Here is an 18,770-nt window from a genome sequence, read left to right on the forward strand (position 1 = left end):
TTTCTGAGCGCTCCAATAGGGATAAAAATAGTACCTTCCTCGAAGTTTGTTGAGTATTAGATGAGTTAAAATATGGGCACTAAAACAATGCACCCCACAGAGGAAATGCTGTTCGCTAGTTATATCATCATCATCATCATTTGTTATTATTATTCTTACGTGTGATGTATTTTCTGAGGCTCCCAACACAGGAGAAAAATCTTTTCATTTCTTTCACTCATGAGTGAAACTTCAGCTCAAGATAAGTAGTTGGGTCACTGGAAATGTGTGCCTTTCAGTGGCACTCGTCTCAACCTTTTTTTCCCCAGCACCCTGAGGCGTGGGGCACCCCCGCCCCCCAGCGGTGCCTGGGGCTACCGAGATATTCTGAGACTGCTTAAGTGGTGAGCAGAAGGAACACAGAAGGGGAGTGAGGGGAGCGAGAGAGGGAAGACGAAAACAGAAATAAAGAAGGATGAAAAGAGCCAGGCCTTGGAGGAGCCGCACTGCAAGCAGCCGTCAAAGGCTTAACCGGAGGAAGGCAGACGAGCGCGTCCGCCTGTGCAAGGTGACGGGTGGTCTGGGAAGAGCAGCGAGAATGCCGGGAAGTTCGCAAGTTTGTTGCTGGACTGCGGGGAAATTTCTCTCTGGTGAGCTCAATTTTCCCTACAAAATAGGAAGTAGAGTCATCTGCCAGTAGCGAGGCTGGGGAAGTCGTAAGGTCCGGGTTTCGAAAAAGAGAATAGAGGAAGTTTGAGACGGTGGTTGTGGACAAGGGGAGAGGCGATGGGCCGCGCGGAGGGCCTAGATGACTCCGCCGGGGCTCCACAGACGTGCGGTTGCGCGGTTTCCTTCAGCGGCGCTCGGAAGGGCTGCACGGGCGCCGGGAAGACAGACAGCCGGGGAGCCTCTGCAGAGCTGTCGCCGCGGAAAGCAAGCCGAAGTTTAAAGATTCTGACAAGACAGAGGATGAACTGATCAATCAAAACAACTAGGCTAAGTCGAGAAGGAAGACGGCGAAGGAGCTGGAAGGGAGGAAGTGGGGTTTATCTCGGGATAAATGAGATTAGAAAGCAAAGGAGGTGGGAGTCGACTAGTGTGAAGGTTGTCAGGCAGCGTAACTACGGGCAGAGATTAGTAAACAGTCCACATTTGAATACATGTCAGTATAAGCAGTTCTGCATTATGACAACATCGGGGTGCCCCCCAGGGGAGTGAGAGGGAGGGTTGAAGAGAAATGAAAGTGAAGGTCCCTGGGGATGAGAAATAAAGAAACTGAGCGTCCAGGCTCTTGGATGGTGCAGAAGTTTACTGAGGCTGCCATAACAAAGCCCTACAGACTGGGTAGCTGGAACAACAGTAATTCATTTCCTCGCAGTTCTGGAGGCTAGCATTCTGAGATCAAGGCGTCATCAGGGTTGATTTCTTCTGAAGGCTCTCTCCTCGACATGTACATGGCTGGCTTCTTCCCGTGCCTTCGCATGGTCTTTCTTCTGTGCGTCTAGGTCCTATTCTTTTCTTGGAAGGATACCAGTCATATGGGATTAGGGCCCATCTCAATGATTTCATTTTACTTTAATTACTCTTTAAAGACCGTATCTCTGCATATAGTCATATGGGGGTTTGGACTTCAACATAAGAATTTGGGGAGGACAGGGGCGCCTGGGTGGCACAGCGGTTAAGCGTCTGCCTTTGGCTCAGGGCGTGATCCTGGCGATCTGGGATCGAGCCCCACATCAGGCTCTTCTGCTATGGGCCTGCTTCTTCCTCTCCCACTCCCCCTGCTTGTGTTCCCTCTCTCGCTGGCTGTCTCTATCTCTGTCAAATAAATAAAATCTTTAAAAAAAAAAAAAAAAAGAATTTGGGGAGGACAAAATTCAGCCCATGACTGGTGGGTCACCCACAGAGAGACTGAGAAGGATGGTAGAAAGCAAAGTAGTGATGAAGAGCATAAATGAAGTACTAAGTTCTTTGGTGACCGAGGGCCTGATTAATTAGCTTTCTGCTGTTTCACAGAGGCCATGTCTTCTTGCATATTACTTAGGATTCCAAACTCTTTTCTTCTTGCAATACTTTTTTTCATAGACCCATAACCTCTCCACTCCAGCAACCCTCAGTTTGTTTCCTCAGATTAAGAGTCTCTCATGGTTTGTCTCCCTCTCTGGTTTCATCATTTCATTTTTTCCTCTCTTCCCCTATGATCCTCTGCCTTGTTTCTCAAATTCCACATATGAGTGAGATCATATGCTAATTGTCTTTCTCTGCAATTATCATATGGTTTCACTCATTTATGGAACATAAGAAATAACAGCAAGATCGGTAGGAGAAGGAAGGGAAGAATGAAGGGGGGGTAAACAGAAGGGGGAATGGACCACAAGAGACTATGGACTCTGGGAAACAAACTGAGGGCTTCAGAGGGGAGGGGAGTGGGGGATTGGGATAGGCCGGTGATGGGTATTAAGGAGGGCACGTATTGCATGGAGCACTGGGTGTTATCCGCAAACAATGAATCATGGAACACTACATCAAGAACTAATGATGTACTGTATGGTGACTAACATAAAGTAATAAAAAAATTATTATTAAAAAAAAGATAATTGTCATTCTCTGATTGGCTTATTTAGCTTAGCATGAAGTTCCATCCACATAGTTGCAAATGGCAAGCTTTCATCTTTTGAAGGCTGCATAATATTTGCATGTGTGTGTGTGTGTGTGTGTGTGTGTGTGTGTGTATCACATCTTCTTTATCCATTCATCTGTCAATGGACATCTAGGCTCTTTCCATGGTTTGGCTATTGTGGACATTGCTGCTATCAACACTGGGGTGCACATGCCCCTTCAGATCACTACATTTGTACCTTTGGGGTAAATACCCAGTAGTGCAATCCATGTTAACTTTTGTTGTAGTCTTGGTCTTTTGTCTTTTACCAAAAGATGGGGTGTGTGGCTTGAAAAATCCTATCCTTTTAGGCATTGGTGTGATCCCTCATTGCCTGTGCAGCTGGGCATCTGGCTGGTGTGCAGAGTTCCTGGCCATGGCCCGTATCTGACAGATACCCATCCTATGTAACAGGGCAAGGCTGAAGTCGAACCCACTCTCATCCTTGGCTAGATTCTCTAATACACTGAAGGACATAAAGCTACATCTACAACATACGCACTACTAGGACTGTTGGAACTTTCTCATTTTCTGCTCTTCTTTGTCAAAATAATATCTACCTTTTATTGAACAAAGCATTGTACGAGGCCCTGTGAATTGAGCTCTCTATTTTTTATCTCATTTAACACAGCAATCCCAGATGAGGACATTGAGAAAAGAGACTTTAAATAAACTACCCAGAGTCACCCAGCTGGTAAGTGGCAAGTCTGTCTGGCTCTTAAGTACTACACTCAACGACAATGCTTTATTTGTGGGGAGCAAATGTTCCCAGGTGCAATGACATACCACCAATCTCATTTCCTGTGAGATGTTTATGAAAAATGAGAATAAAGGAAAACGGTGTATCTCAAAAGGTACTTCCTATGCCGTCCTCCCCCACCAGGGGTCAATTTTTCCAGGGTCAATGGAGAAATACATGGCTTTTTACCTCCTTTCAGCTTAACTGGCCTATTCTATTTCAGGAGGCAAAAATTGGTTAGGTCACAAATTGTCTTGCTCAATCTACTTTTATTTGGCTTGTGGTAATGGGTAAATTGTTCACAGGTTTTAGCAATAGATTATCTGTCAGTTTTCATTTTTAACATGAGGTAATGTGAGATTTTGTCTTTTGTCAATGTTTCACAGACATTGTAGTGTGAGATTGGGAGAAACTAGTATTTGAATGCTATTTTATCACAGAATTTTTACTGTGTCTCTGTGTGTGGGGAGGGTCGGGGGGTGTCTAACCTCTTTCTTAAATTTTACCACCTTGGAAAATCACTGGCGCCATTGATAATTTGGCGTTTGAGATGCTGAGCTAATGTTGGGAAGGACACATATGTTAAATCATAATGAGAGCTTGCCTACTCATTAATTAAGTAGGTTTTTCCTCTTTGTAGATACTTTGGGCTTTAGAGATTGGGGGTAGAAGGGTCTAAGCAGAATACAGAGAGTAATTTCTTGTATGGAAATTTGCCTTTGCAACACTCACGCTGCTGGACTTGAGTTCAGACTAATAATCAAACCCGTGAGACACAAAAGACTTCACCCGTCTCCAAATTTACTTTGTTTAAAGAAAAAATCAGAACAAGTTAGAGCACAGTATATAAGTACCAAGTAAACAATACAAATGACATTTCGTAGAGTAGAGGTCTCATAATTCACAGGCACAGCTCTCAATGTCCCAGTGCATGGTCATGACAACAAATGATGTTGAGTGGACACAGACCCTCTCAACTCGAGAAAGCCATCAGTTCTGGGGTACCTTCAGTTTTTACACCTAACCATGCAGTCCCCTCAGGGCTTCGGGATTCATGCCCATTCTCTCAACCATGAATTGCAGGTACTCAGTTTGGGTACATTATAGGATTCTCATTTATTTTGAATCTGGCATAGGGAAACTTCTAACAGTTCCTCGAGTTGTGTTACAGGAAAGATTAAGACCAAGGGTCAAATGCTTAGGCACCCTGAAGCTAATGAGCCAGAACGTGCTCTGAACCTTTCCTTGAGCCTGCGAAGCCAGCTACAAAAATAAGCTTTTGTTACTTAAAAGTTCCCTGACTTTATAAGAAGCATTTTTCATTTTTCAAGAGACAAATGCACCTTTTAAAAAATAGGGAAAGAGAAGAAATTCAATTCCTGAAATTCCTTTTTGTTTTCTTAAAAAGAAATAAATACTGGCTCTCTAACCCAAAACAAGTTTCACTTTAGTGTTCAAACAAGTGAACATCCAGAAACATAGTAATTGGCATAAAGTTTGGGGAAATCTACTTGCTCAGAAAACCGTCTCAAGAGGGTTCTCAAAAAATTAAAAAGACAGCTACCATATGATCTGACAATTCCACTTCTGGGTGTTTATCTGAAGATAACAAAAACACCAATTCAAAAGGATATGTGCACCTCTCTGTCCATTGCAGCATTATTCACAATAGCCCAGATATGGAAGCAACCTACGTGTCCATCGATAGATGAATGGATAAAGATGCAGTGTGTGAAGATATATATACAATGGAATATTATTCAGCCATTAAAAAATGAAATCTTGCCATTTGTGGCAACAAGGATGGACCTAGAGGATATTATGCTGGATGAAATAAGTCAGACAGAGAAGGACAAATATCATATGATATCGGGGCGCCTGGGTGGCTCAGTCGTTGGGCGTCTGCCTTCGACTCAGGGCGTGGTCCTGGAGTTCTGGGATCGAGCCCCACGTCAGGCTCTTCCACTGGGAGCCTGCTTCTTCCTCTCCCACTCCCCCTGCTTGTGTTCCCTCTCTCGCTGGCTCTCTCTCTGCCAAATGAATAAATAAAATCTTAAAAAAAATATATCATATGATATCACTTACACGTGAAATGTAAAAAACAAAACAAATTAACAAACAAAACAAAACAAAACAGACTCCTAGATAAAGGAAACAAACTGTTGGTTACCAAAGGGGGACCAGACATTGGGGGGCAGGACAAAATAGGTGAAGGAGATTAAGAGGTACAAACTTCCAGTTATAAAACAAATAAATCATGGGGTTGTAACATACAGCATAGGAAATGTAATTAATAATATTGCAATAACTTTGGACGTGACAGATGGTAACTAGATGTATTGTGGGGATAATGTCGTCATGTATAAAAATATCAAATCACTAAGATGTACACCTGAAACTAACAGGATATTATATGTCAATTGTACTTCAATTAAAGATTTTATTGATTGATTGATTTGAGAGGTAGGAAGGGCAGAGGGGGAGGGAGACAGAATCTCCAGCAGACTCTGCACTGAGCACACAGCCCAAAGTAGGGCTTGATCCCATGACACTGACTTCATGACCTGAGCAGAACCAAGAGTTGGACGCTCAACTGACTAAGCCACTCAGGTGCCCCAATTATACAATTAAAATAAAAAAGGATCCTATCAAAAATCAGACACATACATTTATTGATAACTCATTTTTGCTGATCTTATACAAAGGAAGATATTGCCCATGATGCCCATGATAGTTACTTTTATTTCCATATGCATATACTATATGAGGCCATGTGCAAAGAACATTATATTGTTTAATCTATAGCATAAAATAGCATTCTTTTATATCCTTCAGTCCTCAACCATCTGTTACGTTTATCCTAAAAAATATAATTAAAATTTTACATATATATAAATAAAATAAATAAATATATATATCTGTGTTTGTGTGTGTGTGTGTGTGTGTGTGTGTTTACTAAATTTTTCAAAAATTCCTGGGGAGAACTTTATTATGCCTTTAAAATCCTTATTATTTTGACACATTTCATGGCTAAATAAAACTGTTTTAATTTAAGCTAAGAAAACTAATTGGTATCAGATACTAAAAGTTCTTGTAAATTGTTGGAAGTGTTAGTTCTGGGAATAGCATTTTTATATTTTTCGTATTGGTTTGCCTTTGAGACAAACTGCAACAAGAAAGCAGGTGATAAGCCTTTGTTAATGCCTCTGGGAGAAAATGCTGTAGCTACAGACTACTGTTGATAAACAGATTTTGAATTAATTAGTTCTACATAATTATGTGAGCCATCAAGTCTCTAAACTCAAATGCAACTTGTCTTATATTGCTTTATATACAAAGAAGAAAAAAATTTTGTTTCGTACCTTACCTCTTTTAGAGTATAGTTTCAATTTTTTAAAAGCAATGATCGAAATTTTTAAATGGCTTATGTTCAAGGCATATTAAATATTTATTCTCAGATTTATAAAATGAGATAAGAAGGGATTCACTTTGTATAAATTGTTACATTAGTGACAGAATTGGGTCTCAGAACATTCAACTATTCCTTCCTCATACCTAGTGGAAATTATATTTTGTTAACAGAAAATGCCAAAGTGAACATCCTAAAAGAAGTAGCCTGGCAATAAAAGAGTCAAGCTTTCCCCAACATATTTTTAAGAATTTTCCTGCACAGCTACAATAGCAAAAACAACAACAAAAAAAAGTTTTTAAAGAAAAGCAGAGGAAAATGCTTAAAAAAGTAATAAGCAGGAAAAAACCTCAAACATTTCTGACAGACATAAAAGAAGCCTCAATAAATGGAAAAAAATGACATAAGAAGATTTAATATTGTACAAATGTTAATTATTATTACCAAGTATCAATACATAAGTTTAAAATAATGTAATCAAAAGTTTAATTAGATTTTTGGAATTCTGGCCAATTTTTAAAGGAATGATCTAGAAGAAAACCATGAGGATGAGATATATTTAAAAGAAGATTTGTGTTGAGTAACTTGCTCTACTAGAAACTGACATATATTATAAAACCACAATAATTTTTAAAAAGTGTTATGGACTAGTGTAAGAATAGGCAGAGAAGGGGCACTTGGGTGGCTCAGATGGTTGAACGTCTTCCTTTGGCTTATGCTGTGATCCCAAGGTCCTGGAATCGAGCCCCACATTGGGCTTCCTGCTCAGCGGAGGGTCTGCTTCTCCCTCTCCCTCTGCTCCTCCCCCCACTCACTCTCTCTCTCAAGAAAATAAATAAAATCTTAAAAAAAAAAAAGAATAGGCAGAGAAATCAAAGAAACAGCATAGATGGCCCAAAGACAGACCAACATAAGTTAAAATTTACCCTAAGCACATAATCCAAGCTTTGTTGCCAATCATTTGTTTTAATGCTTTGCTAAATAGCAAAAATCATGAGAAACTCCTGAAGTAGTCAACGACAGGAGATGAGTAAAACAATGACGGCATATCTATCTCGGTGGTGGAGTATTATATAACCATGTAAAAGCATAGGTTTGACAAATAATTGATGGAAAAACGTTCATGAAAAAATATTAAGCGAAAAACACCTGATTCAAGACTATGTATATATTTACATATATTTTATATGTAAGTGTATATAAATAAAAATACATAGATTCATTTGTATTAGGCATATTTGATTTTTAAAGACTTAAAAGACATACATCAAAGTTTTAAAATCAGCTAGCTGTATATAATAAAATTATATGTGACTTTTTACTTTCTTTTTTACATTTGTTTGTACTTCCCAATTTTCCCATAATTGTTGACATCTAAGAGACTTTATGTATACCTCTACCTCAGTAAAAGAATGGGATACATGAAATATCTTAAAAGCTGGTTTACTTTATTTTATTTCAATAGTTAGTTTATGGCTTATCCAAATCTGTTGATACTGACTTCAGCCACTTAAAATGCAAAGTCTGATTTCTCTGTGGCTTCCAATTTCAAAAAATCAAATGTCATGTTTTCCTTCCCAATAAGAACATATAAGTAATACATATGTCAATGCAAGGCGATATTAGTTTGCTGTTCCAGATCTGTTATACAATTATATTAAGTCCAGTTTTACACTTCTCAGTAGAAAAAAAGCTTATATTTTTAATACCAGGATAATAATTCTCAGTAAAACAAGACCTATTTATAATTTGTCTTTGAATCATCTTTATATGTATTTGTCTATAAATAACAGAGATCTCTAACTCAAAATTAATTGAGCAATGAGAAAATTTACTTCCACGGAAGTCTGGAGCTCGGGTGGGCTCGAAGTGGTCTGATCAGGGGCTCAGTTATGTCAAAAGAGTCCACGCCCATTTCACTTCTCCACTCAGGCATTTTTACTGCCTCAATTTCCAGGCTGGTTCCCTTCATGGGAACAAGAGGGATGCAGTGGCTTTAGTCACAAAACGTCAAGAGGAATAACATGGGCCACCTCTTCCTATGTCTCTTCCTTTCACAGAAGCCCTCGTCAGACCTTGTCGGACTGCTCAAATCTCCTTGGCCAGGACAGAGTCATGTGGCCAGCCTTAACCCAATGCAAGGGGAAGGGGATTAACATAATTATAATAGACAATATGGCTTGGGGTCAGCTTTTCCTGAGACCCTTGGAAAACGGATATGTAAACACAATCTGGGTTCTGCTGTGGAAAAGGAAGACTGGGTGTGGAGGCAAGGGCGGGGTGGGGATGACGGTGGGGTAGTGTGGCATGAATGTTGGATAGGCAATCTATTCTCCAATCCTCCATTGCTGATAATGGCAATAAGAAGAGGGAGGATACTTTCTTAACTAAAGATAGTAAGAGACACTGTGATAGATGCTGAAGTTCTACAGTGGAAGGGACCTAACCTTTCTCCTCCAGGAGCTTACAGTTTTAACAGAGAAGATACACAAGTGAGCAGACAGCTCCAACATAGGGTGCTACGTCATGGAGCCTGGGAAGCTACCGGGATGGGGCACTTAACCAGCCTGGAGTACCAAAGAAGCAACATCTAAGCTAGGTCCTGAAATTTGAGGAGTTAGTCCTGTGTCTATCAAGAGGTTGGCATGTCTGGGGAGCCAGGAAGCGTAGAGGCTAAAGATGTAAACAGGATAGAGATCGTGTAGGGCCTTGAAGGCCATGCCGAGAAACTTACTTTGGGTCCTGAAGAAATTGGGAATCCAGTGTTAAAATCAAGAAATAATATAACCTGATTTCCTTTTTAGAGCATTTAGTCCATCTGCGGAGTGGAGACAAGCCTAGATTTAGGGATCATTTAGATGTTTTTAAAGTAATCCAGCCCAGAAATCTGGAAATTAGAGGATGATTTGAGTTTACAGTCCAGGCAACAAAATGGATGCTGGTACTATTGACAGAAATAGGTAACCCACGAGGGTCAAACAAGTGTGGGGAGAGATTATGAGTTTAGTTTCAGACATTATGTGTTTGAAGTGCTTATGGGACATCTAGATGGAAATGTGCAGTAGACAGTACTGTTTGGTTAGGCTTCCTATGACTATACCAACATTATGGAATTACTATTAAATACCCCCCATGAAAATCTCAGCAAATAATACTAGCAATTGCCAGATTATCCAGGCATTTTCTTTATTTCTCGCTCTGACATGATTTGAGTGATATGATGAGAAAAGTCATAGCAAATGTTTTGCATGCTGACAATTTAAACTAATAGATATTTTTAGATGTTGTGTAAGAAAAGAGCTCTGGGCTAAAAATGATGCTGACATTTAAAGGCTCTCTGTAAACTTCAGAAATGTGTAGCCTTAGACACCAGGGCTAGGAGTTTAGAAATAATGCTTAACATCAAAACTTAATGCTTTTTCAACTTTGTTTTCTGTCTTAGGTTCAGACATTCTTACCCCTGTGCACTTTAAAAATGTGCACTCTTCTATGTTGGGCCCAAAGAGCCTGACTTATTTTGGGTTCAGATTATTTCTGGCAGGTCTGTTCTTTCTAGGCCTTTCGTTCCTCTTCCCAAGTGTCTCTGGAGGGCAGAAGTCTAGGTCTTATTCTCCATGAACAAAATGGTCTTCAGTCTAAAAAACATTGATATAAATCCTTTTTAAGATTCATCCAAACTATATTTTTAATAATATTTTTGTTTTGTATAATTTTACATAATTTATGTTATACAGATTCCTGGTAGAAATTTGGAAAATACAGAAATGCATAAAAAAAAGTAAAACTGAATCATAATGGTACCACCCAGAGATAGCAATTGTTAACATTTTGTTATATTTATAATCTTCTTTGTGTCTGTATATGATATAAATATATTGTTTTCTTAAAAATCAGGATTATATCCCACAAAATATTGTGTAAGCCTGATTTTTATTTGCCATTTATCATGACCATCTTGCCATATCTTTGAGTATGCTTTAAGAGCATGATTTTTTTAATAACAATTTTATTACATCATATTATATAATGAAAATCATTATTTAACCAAGCAATCCTGCTTCTGTGGACATTTAGGCAATTTTCATTTTTTTATAATATAAATAAATGTTGGGTGAATATCCATGACCGTAAGTCTTTGTGACTTTGATTATTAAGGAAATCCTCAAAAGTTGAATTACTGGGTCAAAGGATGTGACCATCTTAAAAGCTTTTGGTGCATATTGCCAAATGCTCATTTCCAAGAAGTCTATACAAATCTATACTCTCACCACTAATGTATATGCCATCTAGTCCAGAGTAAATGACTTGTGGTTTACTTCTCTAATAAGTACCATTAGAACAAGACTTCTTTAATGTTTTCATAGTTCCTAAACCACTTTCTTATACTCTAAAGTTGACGAATGAGGTTCTTCATTTCATTCTGAGGCTACAACCTGCTAGAAGGAGGAAAGAGCCACGGATTTGGGGGTGGAGAACCAGGCTCTAGTTTTAGCTCTTTTACCAACTAAACTCAGTGTTGAGTCTGGCAATCTAACTTCCTCCAGCCTTGGTTTTCTCTGTCCCAATGCCAAGACTGTACTAGAGACTGAAGATCTCCATAGTCCCTTTCCTAAGGAGAATAATAACAATTTTTTAATAGGTAAAACAAGAATTTTGCAAACAGTCTCAGTAAGTGTTGTTACAGCATCTGATCTAAGAACATGGCATGATGGTCTTCTCTAAGTAAATTGTTCTTTCTTTGACAAGCTAGTATCCTTCCTCTGTAAGCAGATTCTGAAGCTTAGACAGTCAAAATTAGAAGTAGTGGACTGGTCAGCCACCTTCAGGATATGGATAGACCCCAAAATCTCCCCCCACCTCATTCATTCCACCATTACAGCTTTATGCCTTACATCTACAAATAAAATAAATAATCTTAGGAGGAAATTCATAATCACAGCCTTGAGGAGGCTGGGCCTCTAGTGGGAGTAGGAATCCTAGGGCCATTTAAATAAGCCTGTAGTGAGGGCTAATGATATAAAACCACACCAAAATCCCTTAGAAATCATTGCCCAAAAAATGTCTATAAACATTCAAGGAGATTTGATAGTACAACCAAAGTCCCTTGATTTTACTTCTTCCCCTTTGTTTCACCATTACCCTTGGGCAACCAAAAGTGTTTTCCAGCCATTTCTCGTCTTTCCAGATTTTCCAAGCTTTTAATTCATTCATATCTAAATCCTAAGAGACGTTGTATCTGTTGAACAAAATATCTCAGCTACGTTTGGTTGACAGATTTTTAACAATATATATTTATCTAGAAAAGGAAAAGCAAAGTATTAACAACCCCCAAAACCCCAAATAATTCAAAGAAGTATCAAATTATCTTACAGATAATAAAGTACTACAGCTATCTTTGGCTCCTAAGAACCTCTGATTTGCCCACAATTTATTCATAATAAGCAAGCAGATATGCAATCACCAAGTGTCTTATGACTCCTAAGAGAGAACACAGGATTGCAACAAGGGTTTGGGGTAAAGGGCAGCAAAGGTCATCAGGCTGAGGCTGCCCAGATGGACCTCAAAGGGAACCTCACCCTGGTTGTTACATATGTCTCAGACGCACACTGCTCAACTCTTACACCTTGGTAGCCATCGAACCCTGAAATACTACTGCAACATTAACTTCGATTTTTTTTTACCTTCCTACAGAAGGCAAATTTCAATGCTTTCACCTAAATAGACTCACTGAAGGTTATAGGCAGTAGTTCTCACCAAAATATTAAATACATGCATTATACATATACTCGTGCATATATTTAAGTAATACAAACTTGCTCTAACACTTCACGAAGGGGACAATCCCCCTTCAGAGAAGTGAAAGATGGGGTGGAAGGCAGGAAGCATTTTTTGGGATAAAGAATAAAAAATAAGGAAGAGAAAAATGGAAAAATCTCAGATCAGCTGGGGGACACAGTCGACCTTGTTTGGAATGAGAAGGCCCAGGATTGGCCTGGCATTTGGGAATTAGCTTACTGGATATTCTGTGTGTCTGGCCAAGCAGGGCATTTACAGGGACATGAGAGTCATCTAAATTTTATTTTGCTCATATGGCACCATGGGCAAGAGCAGCTCCATCTTGGGCCCAGAAAATTATTTCCAAAACCCCTAACCAATTAAATCAATCTTTTCAAAAGTACGTCTCCAGGATCAGTATTTTTGTTGGGCTCCCCAGGTAATTCCAGTATGTACCCAAGGCTAAGACCTCCGATGCAAGATTTATCTCAGGTAACTATTATATACACTTGGGCTTTTTGTGTTTATTTGAGTAATACAGAGCCAGAAATTATAGTAACAATTAATGAAGTGAATCTCCCACAGCCTCCCCATACCCGGAGTCCCAACTATATTGACCCTTCTTTGTGAGGCACCGGCTGTGGTGTTTGTCTTACCCCAACCTGAATCTTCAATTCCCTGCTTGGGAGTCCTGAGGTCACCCCAGGAATTCTAACACACCTCATAACATTTTTGTTTTTTTCTCAGCCTACTCTGAAACCACTTCGCTCAGAATTCCTGAAAGGGCCTAGAATTATCTCTCTCCCTGAGATGCTAAATCAGCTCAGGTGGACGGCTGTTAATGTGAATCCTCTGGAATCTGTTACTTCTATGAAGGGTTTAGAAAAGCCTAGAACATGGCAGCTTCAAGGGATGATTGGCGGAGAGAGGAGGGCAAGGGAGGATCTCTGGACCCTCCTGAACATCACCTCCTTTCCTCCCTCTATTCTTTGACATGGACAATTCCCATTTTCTCTCTCTCTTATATATCTTATATAGGGTACCATAAGAACTCAGCTTCAAAGTGCTAGAACGATTCCCTTGGCAAAAAGACAAGCACCCACTCAACCTCTTCACTCCGTCTAAGGGGTCTGCTTTCTCCTTGGGTGTCACATTACCAAAAAAAAGGATATATTTGAATTATCCTATTAGGATTTTTCTCATGACCAGTTTATAAATGTCACTTATTTATATTTATCAAAATATTGTATATATTCATTATGATTTCTGAACAACTGGCCTTCCCAACTCAAGGCCGGAATTTTTAAGTATTATAGTTGTTGTTTTTTTAACTTAGAATGACGACATTTACACCTACACGTTTAGGAAGTAGGTAAATGTCGGGGTTTGTGTGTTGCCATTGTGATGAGCATATGGAAGACAATGGTTGTCAAGCAAAATTTCCGTGTGAAATTCCAGACACCAGACTACAAAATGTAACCATATATAGCCACTCCTTTCCTACTGACTTAGGACAAAGCAGGTAGTTACAAATCGTGTGTAGTCTTGTCTCTTTATCTCAGACAATAGGAATCTTCCTAGCAAAAAATCTGTTTTGCTTGAAGAACAACTTCAGTTTCCTTGGAGAGTCACTGAACCCAGATTCGTAGTTCAAACGCAGCAGCTCTTCACTGTATCGTTTTCCTGTCTCCTGGCTTTGTCTGCAGGCTGGGGTGGCTGTCATTAGGTCTCCTCACTGCATTTTTTCATCATGCACAGTGTACGTATTCTGAATCATCTGGCAACACCGGTTATTCCAGTTCCTTACAACTTACCTGTTATGCCAATTTTGTGATCTCCGGGACTGCATTGTGCTTCCATGATTATGACTCAATAAAATTACAGCTCAGTTCAGACTCCACAACACGGAAAGAGGTTTGCGGGGTTTGTTTACAAGTAAGGATGCCATATGCTCCTCTAAGAAAAAAATATATATATATGCTAATTACCAAGGAAGAAATGAGATAAGAAAGCATGGAATTGTTGCAGACCTACTAAGTAAAACAAGCAAGGTGCTTTCTGTGCAATGAGAATAAACGTGGTGAATCCATCCCCTTGTGTTTTCTTGGTCAGCTGACTCTATACGGAAAAGGCACTTTCTAGCAGTGGCTACATATGCAGATTAACATATTTCATATTTTAACTTCAAACTGCCTCATATCCTTGTTTGGGTAATGGAAAATAAGATATTGAATTAAAAAGTCTGCACAAGAACCACCTGCCCCAAGCAACTACAACTGACCAAATCAAAATACGTTTTTTCCTTTACTTTGTGCTGCTTGAACTGGCTGCTCTTCTCTGAGGTTTTATCTTCACACTAGAACTTGTTGCTGGGGAAAAAATGTGAAGTTCAGTCAATCATTTGTCTTCGAAACAACTGCTGGTGTTTGAATGCAGTTCTACAGGGTTTTTTCTCTCCTCCAGCTGGTTTGTGATTACAGATAAAGCTTTGTTTAAGGGGGAAAAAAAGAAAGAAACCACACAGCTTTCTCCCCCCAACAACACATTGGCAGGAAATTCTGGCACAGTGAGCTAGGCCTCAGAGCAGAGTTGTCAAACCGAGGCACCTTCCTCCACGCACTCTCCAAGTACACGCTACCCAAGGCTCTCTTCAAGCAGAGGTCCATACGGAGCTTCCTCCAGAAGAAACTTCAGCCCACATACTAACCATTCATAACCATTGATGACTAATTTGTAACTAACAACCGCTTATAACTTGGTATCCCCACCAGTTAGGATCTGTACTGACAGTCTAACAAGGGACAGCCCTCAGCAACTTTGTAAAGTAAGTAAATAGGCAAGTAGGCTTTGTCTGTTTTGCTGGCAGAACTAAAATAAGAAAAACATAGACAAGCCTTTAGCAAATGGCCCTCTAATGAAGCAAAAACTTCTGGGGGCTAACTCCACTTCTGGTCACTTCAGCCTAATATTACACGAATTCCAAAGGGGCAAACACTTAACATTTAGCCATCGGGTTTCCTTGAAGACACAAATCTCCCTATCTCCTTAGCTCTCAATATGTTACCCAGCAAGGAGTCAGGAATGTATCCAACCTTGCAGCCATATAGACCCAAGTTCAAGTTGTACAGCACAGATGAGTCTCAGCCTCGGTATCTTCATCTTCATAATGGCGTTGGTAATTTTGCAGCAGCATCCTGAATATTTGGAGGATATTTTCTCACCATTTGTTTGCCTCTGCCCAGAGGGAGGATATAACACCCACCATACTCTCTCTCCAATCAGAGGCTGAGTGTTGGAAGGAATAAATATTGTCTTTGTTTTGGCAAATTCAACAATGGCATATGGGGTCTTCTGCAAGGAAACTTTCAGTAGGCTCAGTGACAAAATAAGAAATAAAATGCAGAAGTAAGTAACTATGGCAGAGCAAGACTTGTTTTTGTATGGGGAAAAAGTGGAGCCATAACTGCTCTCTTGAGGTCATCCTTCAATGCCATCCTGAATTAGGGCAAAGAACCCACAGCTGTGGGCTACTTTGACTGGGGTCTTCACTCTGCCAAGACAGCTGAGACCACCAAACTTCAGGCACACATCTGTTTGCTGGTTGTATAATAATACAAAGTAAAAGTAACCTTAGGCAAGTCCAAGTCAACATTCTTGGCAGTTCTCAAACCTGGTTGGATTTTGTGGTCACGAGTCACTCTACCTGAAATTCTCTGTCCCATTAACCAATAGAGTGGCTTTATAATTGTCCCTTTTACAGATGAAAAATGTGGCAGAAATCAAGTAGCCCAAGGAGACTTGATACTCCCTAGACCGTAAGTTCTTTATGGGCAGGGACATGAGCTATTTACCATTGTTTTCCCTATGCATACGGCAGTGCCTGGCACATATTAGGTGTTCAATAATATTTTTTAGTGAGCTAACGAGTAATTGAATGAACAAACTGTCATGGCTTTCTCTCTTCTAAACTCAGGTAGGGTGTGTACCAGTAGCATTGAAAGTAGTCTAAAGAGAGGACACTGGACATCCTTGGTTTCACATTTGTTTTTCTCAGTTTGGGTACCTAATGCCTCAAAAATGATGTCAACTTTTTTGTTAAGTGAAATGCACGTGTACCTATGGCCCAGCAATTCCACTCTAAGTATTTACCCAAGATAAATGAAAATATATGTCCATTAAAAAACTTGTACAAGAATGTTCATTACAGTTTTTGTGCAAGACTGTTCATAGTAACTTTATTTAAAATAGCCAAAAACTGAAAACAAGACAAATGTTCATCAGCAGGTGAATGGATAAACGTATGGTATTATGTTCATACAAAGAAATACTATTCAGCAATCAAAAGGAACCCACCTGTTATATGCTACATGGTATCTTGAATTTCATCCAGATGGAATAATACAGTGTAAGCTCTGGCTTCTTTTGCTCAACATGATGATTTTGAGATCCCTCCAGAGATTGCTAAAGTTAGTTTGCAACAGTTCATAACACAACCACTGGTTATGTACATCTCTTCCCAACCCTACGTTCAGTAATGTCACATTGGTAGCTTGAAATTGCCTGTGGTTGGAGTATACGATGGAAATTGACAAATGCCACAGAAACCTGGGATTTTTTTTTGGAGAACCAACAAAATTAATATTTTATTTCAATTTTTCAAGTTGAAAAAGATTCAGAAGTCCTTAAATTCTTCTACTAGCTCATCCTTGGATGTTTGCACATTCAAGTCATCATTAAAAATACAATGCCTCATTTAGATCCAATGAGTACTCCTTTTTTCTTTTTTTTTTTAAGATTTTATTTACTTACTAGAGAGAGAAAGGAAGTGCAAGTGAGGGAGAGCAGAGCAGTACTCCTTAGGTACCTTTTACCTACTGGACTTGTAATCCACACAAACTCTCGGCTCAGCCAAGCTGCCCAACTAAGACAAGTGGCTGGTTTGACACCACTAAGCTCCTAAAGACACAAATGCTTCAGACACTAGTTCCTAGTTGTGTGAGCCAGCCCCTTCAGAAGCAGCTTTTGTTTTATGCCATTGGGACTAGCAGTGGAAACTTCTTGGTGATGAAAGAAAACACCCCCCATACCCCTCCCCCACTGCTTTGCCTTCTCTGCTTTCACTTTGATAGTTTATCTTGGTCCTCAAATCCTTTATTCCATAACCTCAACCTGGACCTAATGGGATCTCTCTAGAGAGCTATAACTTGGCGCATACCAGGCATCCGCCTGTAAAGAGAACTTTTCCCCCTCAAATAATTCATACAATAAATCATATAATGAGCCAGAGCACAACTTCCTATACTAATACTCTGAATAATAACAAAAACTTCCATTTGTATGATTCCTAAGGCACTGTCATTATTAACGATTGGTAGTTAAATACACTTTGCAGCTTATAAAATGCTTTTACGTATTATCTCTTTTAGCCCTCACAGTAACCCAGAGAAATAAGTATTAATATTATAATTCTCCCTTAACAGATAAGAAAGCTGAGGCTGCAAAGAGGTTAGGTCTCAAAATCATTTAACTAGTCGGAGGAAGACCTACAAGCGAGGCACTCAAACTAGATCCTTCTATTTGTCATGTAGCTGGTCGTGAAGAATGCATGGTGGCTTCAACTTTGTAAAGAACACATAGTGGCTTAAGTCTTACAAATATGTATCGTGGCTTCAACCTTGTGACCCTAAAGTATCTCCAAACCTTCAGGACATAGGAGGAATTAAGTCTATCTAATGACAAGTAATATTCATTTCTATGATAGCTCCTAAACTTTATTTTTTTTAAAAGATTTTACTTATGTATTTGTTTAAGAGAGAAGGAGAGCACGAGCGGTGGGGAGAGGGGGAGAGGGAGAGGGAGAAACAGACACCCCCCTGAGCAGGGAGCCCCATGCGGGGCTCGATCCCAGGATCCCGAGATCATGACCTGAACTGAAGGCAGGTATTTAACCAACTGAGCCACCCAGGCGCCCCCAACAGTTCCTAAGCTTTATTAAAATGGAATTGGAAGGGGGTCCTTGTTAACTGGACAATTTTTATTATAAGATAATGTATATTTATCATTATAAATCCCATGTTACAGAACACCCCTTCTTTCAGTTCCTTTCATGTGTATCACTCCAGAAAGAGTATATTTGTATAAACAAGCATATATGTAAAAAGGCTATGCTGTATCATTGGCCAAGCCTGCCTAAATCCTCATGCCGGCCT

General features: G+C 39.6%; 1 long non-coding RNA gene across 1 annotated transcript in view; it reads left to right on the plus strand.

Moving 5' to 3' along the window:
* Nucleotides 1-327: 327 nt before the first annotated feature.
* The window catches only part of LOC123782969 (uncharacterized), a 43,965-nt gene continuing 25,522 nt past the window's right edge, over nucleotides 328-18,770 (plus strand). The window contains exons 1-2 of the long non-coding RNA XR_006777082.2: nucleotides 328-629; nucleotides 3,270-3,332. This is a non-coding gene — a long non-coding RNA (uncharacterized LOC123782969). The remainder of the gene's footprint in view (nucleotides 630-3,269; nucleotides 3,333-18,770) is intronic.

Source organism: Ursus americanus, chromosome 1 (genome assembly GCF_024610735.1).
Source record: "Ursus americanus isolate L20-20 chromosome 1, mUrsAme1.1.p, whole genome shotgun sequence".
NCBI lineage: Eukaryota > Metazoa > Chordata > Mammalia > Carnivora > Ursidae > Ursus > Ursus americanus.